This window comes from Lepidochelys olivacea (assembly GCF_965140295.1).
Source record: "Lepidochelys olivacea isolate rLepOli2 genome assembly, chromosome: 7".
Lineage (NCBI taxonomy): Eukaryota > Metazoa > Chordata > Testudines > Cheloniidae > Lepidochelys > Lepidochelys olivacea.
In genome coordinates, this window is record NC_140417.1 from 24011946 (window position 1) to 24017677 (window position 5732).

A 5732-nucleotide genomic window follows, 5' to 3' on the forward strand; every position below is an offset into this window, starting at 1 on the left:
GAGAAAAGAATTGTGCTGAATAGAATAACTATTTCTGTCTGTGTATCTTTTTTGTAACTTAAGGTTTTGCCTAGAGGGGTTCTCTATGTTTTTGAATCTAATTACCCTGTAAGATATATACCATCCTGATTTTACAGGGGGGATTTCTTTATTTCTATTTACTTCTATTTTTTATTAAAAGTCTTCTTGTAAAACACTGAATGCTTTTTCATTGTTCTCAGATCCAAGGGTTTGGGTCTGTGGTCACCTATGCAAATTGGTGAGGCTTTTTATCCAACATTTCCCAGGAAAGGGGGAGTGCAAGTGTTGGGAGGATTGTTCATTGTTCTTAAGATCCAAGGGTCTGGGTCTGTAGTCACCTAGGCAAATTGGTGAGGCTTTTTACCAAACCTTGTCCAGGAAGTGGGGTGCAAGGTTTTGGGAAGTATTTTGGGGGGAAGGACGCGTCCAAACAGCTCTTCCCCAGTAACCAGTATTAGTTTGGTGGTGGTAGCGGCCATTCCAAGGATAACGGGGGTAATATTTGTTACCTTGGGGAAGTTTTGACCTAAGCTGGTAAAGATAAGCTTAGGAGGTTTTTCATGCAGGTCCCCACATCTGTACCCTAGAGTTCAGAGTGGGGGAGGAACCTTGACATGGTGGCACAGTGGTGGGATTAACCTGAAATCATTTGAGATCCAGTTGAGATTTTTTGAACTAGAAATACAGATTTTAAAAAGCAAATTTTTTTTTCTTTGGAAAGAAAGTCCAGAAAGCAGCTTTGAAACTGAAAGCAGCTTGGTTTCTCTCTGCTTTGTGGCCAAGCAGAGACAAAAGGGGATTATCTTGTGAATTGCAGGTTTTCTTTGCCTGGAGGCAGGGTACTTAACTCCTGCAGGGAAATTCACAGTCTTCCAACCCAGAGGTTTTTTTTTCTTTTCTCCCTAAAAGTAAATAGGGGGTGTGTGCTCTACCCATTTGCCTGGAGACAAAAGTGGCAGGGTTGTGTTTTTTTAGGATTTTGATTTTTTTTTTGTTTTACAAGGAGCACAGGTTTGAAAAGAAATTTTTTTTTCTTTGGGCTGGGTAAGCAGGTTTCCAAGTAGTTGGAGGTTTTTTGCTTTAATTTGGGCCCAGAGCAGAGACAAGGGAATTGTCTTTTTCTGTAGGCTGACAATCACTATCAGAGAATAGGTATTCTGTTCCAGCACAGCAAAATTTTACAGCCAAGTTTTGTTTGTTTATTTCTAAACCTCGGGTGTAAAGTTAGTTAAAACCAGAGAGGTTAGAATGGCCAAATCCTCAGCTCGACTACAGCTGGAATTAGCCAAATTTCAGGCTGAGGAAAAACAAAGGGAACATGAAAGACAGATAGAACTCATGCAGCTGAAGAAGGAACAAGCAAGGGAGGCAGAACAACACCAAGAGGCTGCCCACAAGAGGGAAATGGAGGCAAGGAAGCATGTGGAGGAGGAGAGGGAAAAAGAGAGGAAGCATGTGGAGGAGATGGAGAGGATAAAGGCCCAGCAGAATATACCAACAAACCCTAGCAATCCTTCTCCAGGTACCACTTCCCATCCCAGAAAGTTCCCTACCTACAAGGCAGGTGATGATACTGAGGCCTTCTTAGAAAACTTCGAAAGGGCCTGCCTTGGGTACAACATCTCTACTGACCAATACATGGTAGAGCTGAGGCCGCAGCTCAGTGGACCCTTAGCTGAGGTGGCAGCTGAAATGCCTAAAGAACACATGAACAAGTATGAACTGTTTAAATCCAAGGCGAAAGTCAGAATGGGGATAACACCCGAGCAGTCTCGTCGGAGGTTCAGAGCCCTAAGGTGGAAACCAGACATGTCATTTACCCGACATGCCTACCACATTGTAAAACATTGGGATGCCTGGATATCAGGAGCAAGTGTTGAATCTCCAGTAAATTTGCCCTTCCTAATGCAAATGGAACAATTCTTAGAGGGTGTTCCTGAGGAAATAGAAAGATACATCCTAGATGGGAAACCCAAAACTGTAATTGAGGCAGGAGAGATTGGAGCCAGATGGGTGGAGGTGGCAGAGAAGAAGAAAACTGGTCGCAGTTGGAGCGGAGACCAGAAGGGACCACCCCAGACCACACCCTATTACCGGGGGCCGCCCAAAGCCCCACCTACCTCCCAAAGAACCCTCCAGACCCCTTATCGTCCCACCACCCCGTTCTCCAGCAACCCTCCTCGCCCCAGTGACCCGTCAGCTGGACGATGTTTTAAATGTAACGAGCTGGGGCATGTAAAGGCCAACTGCCCCAAGAACCCCAACAGATTACAGTTCATTGCACCAGAATCACACCAGAGGTCCACAGGCCCAGATACCTCCCAGATACCCTTGGAGCGGAGGGAAACTGTGAGTGTGGGCGGGAAGAAGGTCACCGCGTGGAGGGACACCGGAGCACAAGTGTCAGCTATCCATGCTTCCTTAGTGGACCCCAATTTAATCAACCCAGAGATCCAAGTGACGATTCAACCCTTCAAGTCCAACTCTTTCAATTTGCCTACAGCCAAGTTGCCTGTCCAGTACAAGGGCTGGTCAGGAATGTGGACTTTTGCACTCTATGATGATTATCCCATCCCCATGCTGTTGGGGGAAGACTTGGCCAATCATGTGAAGCAGGCCAAGAGGGTGGGAATGGTCACCCGCAGCCAGGCTAAACAAGCCGTGAGGCCTAGCTCTGTTCCGGAAACTTCTATCAGGACCCAGTCAGAGGTGATGGACCTGGACCCCAGGCCAATGTCTGCAACAGCAGTAGTGGAACCAGTCCCAGAACCGGAACCAGCCGAACAACCAACACCAGACCCCGTGTCAGCACTGAATCCAGTACTTGCAACCTCAACACCAGAGGGCCCCACCGAACCTGAACTGGCAGCAGCCGATAACCCTACACAAGAGGCTCAGCCGGAGCCTGAATCCCAACATAGTGCACCAGCGGAGAGCGGTTCACAGTCAACAGAAACAGCTCCATCCCCTATATCGCTTCCAGAGGGACCAAGCCTAGGTCCACAATCCCATGAGGAACTGATGTCTCCAGCATCAAGGGAACAGTTCCAGACCGAACAGGAAGCAGATGAAAGCCTCCAGAGAGCTTGGACGGCGGCACGGAGCAACCCACCGCCTCTCAGCTCTTCTAATCGATCCAGGTTTGTTGTAGAAAGAGGACTTTTATACAAGGAAACTCTTTCTGGTGGACACCAGGAAGACTGGCATCCTCAGAGACAGTTGGTAGTTTCAACTAAATACCGGGCCAAGCTCTTGAGCTTAGCCCATGATCACCCTAGTGGCCATGCTGGGGTGAACAGGACCAAAGACCGTTTGGGGGGATCATTCCACTGGGAGGGAATGGGCAAGGATGTTTCTACCTATGTCCAGTCTTGTGAGGTGTGCCAAAGAGTGGGAAAACCCCAAGACCAGGTCAAAGTCCCTCTCCAGCCACTCCCCATCATTGAAGTTCCATTTCAGCGAGTAGCTGTGGATATTCTGGGTCCTTTTCCGAAAAAGACACCCAGAGGAAAGCAGTACATACTGACTTTCATGGATTTTGCCACCCGATGGCCGGAAGCAGTAGCTCTAAGCAACACCAGGGCTAAAAGTGTGTGTCAGGCACTAGCAGACATTTTTGCCAGGGTAGGTTGGCCCTCCAACATCCTCACAGATGCAGGGACTAATTTCCTGGCAGGAACTATGAAAAACCTTTGGGAAGCTCATGGGGTAAATCACTTGGTTGCCACTCCTTACCATCATCAAACAAATGGCATGGTGGAGAAGTTTAATGGAACTTTGGGGGCCATGATACGTAAATTCGTAAATGAGCACTCCAATGATTGGGACCTAGTGTTGCAGCAGTTGCTCTTTGCCTACAGAGCTGTACCACATCCCAGTTTAGGGTTTTCCCCATTTGAACTTGTATATGGCCGTGAGGTTAAGGGGCCATCGCAGTTGGTGAAGCAGCAATGGGAGGGATTTACACCTTCTCCAGGAACTAACATTCTGGACTTTGTAACCAACCTACAAAACACCCTCCAAACCTCTTTAGCCCTTGCTAGAGAAAACTTACAGGATGCTCAAAAAGAGCAAAAAGCCTGGTATGATAAACATGCCAGAGAGCGTTCCTTCAAAGTAGGAGACCAGGTCATGGTCTTAAGGGCGCTCCAGGCCCATAAAATGGAAGCATCGTGGGAAGGGCCATTCACGGTCCAGGAGCGCCTGGGAGCTGTTAATTATCTCATAGCATTCCCCACCTCCAACCGAAAGCCTAAGGTGTACCATATTAATTCTCTAAAGCCCTTTTATTCCAGAGAATTAAAGGTTTGTCAGTTTACAGCCCAGGGAGGAGACGACGCTGAGTGGCCCGAAGGTGTCTACTACGAAGGGAAATGTGGTGGTGGTGTGGAAGAGGTGAACCTCTCCATGACCCTTGGGCGTATGCAGCGACAGCAGATCCAGGAGCTGTGCACTAGCTACGCGCCAACGTTCTCAGCCACCCCAGGACTGATGGAACGGGCATACCACTCCATTGACACAGGTAATGCTCACCCAATTAGGGTCCAGCCTTACCGGGTGTCTCCTCAAGCTAAAACTGCTATAGAACGGGAGATCCAGGATATGTTACAGATGGGTGTAATCCGCCCCTCTGAAAGTGCATGGGCATCTCCAGTGGTTCTAGTTCCCAAACCAGATGGGGAAATACGTTTTTGCGTGGACTACCGTAAGCTAAATGCTGTAACTCGCCCAGACAACTATCCCATGCCACGCACAGATGAACTATTAGAGAAACTGGGACGGGCCCAGTTCATCTCTACCTTGGACTTAACCAAGGGGTACTGGCAGGTACCGCTAGATGAATCTGCCAAGGAAAGGTCAGCCTTCATCACACATCTCGGGCTGTATGAATTTAATGTACTCCCTTTCGGGCTGCGAAATGCACCCGCCACTTTCCAAAGACTTGTAGATGGTCTCCTAGCGGGATTAGGAGAATATGCAGTCGCCTACCTTGACGATGTGGCCATATTTTCGGATTCCTGGGCAGACCACCTGGAACATCTACAAAAAGTCCTTGAGCGCATAAGGGAGGCAGGACTAACTGTTAAGGCTAAGAAGTGTCAAATAGGCCTAAACAGAGTGACTTACCTTGGACACCAGGTGGGTCAAGGAACTATCAGCCCCCTACAGGCCAAAGTGGATGCTATCCAAAAGTGGCCTGTCCCAAAGTCAAAGAAACAGGTTCAATCCTTCTTAGGCTTGGCCGGTTATTACAGACGATTTGTACCGCACTACAGCCAAATCGCTGCCTCACTGACAGACCTAACCAAAAAGAAACAGCCAAATGCTGTTCAGTGGACCGGAAAGTGTCAGAAGGCCTTTAACAAGCTTAAAGCGACACTCATGTCTGACCCTGTACTAAGGGCCCCAGACTTTGACAAACCGTTCCTAGTAACCACAGATGCATCCGAGCGTGGTGTGGGAGCAGTTTTAATGCAGAAAGGACCTGATCAAGAATTCCACCCTGTAGTGTTTCTCAGCAAAAAAACTGTCTGAGAGGGAAAGCAACTGGTCAGTCACTGAAAAAGAATGTTACGCCATTGTCTACGCTCTGGAAAAGCTACGCCCATATGTTTGGGGACGGCGTTTCCACCTGCAAACCGACCATGCTGCACTAAAGTGGCTTCACACCATCAAAGAAACTAACAAAAAACTTCTTCGGTGGAGTTTAG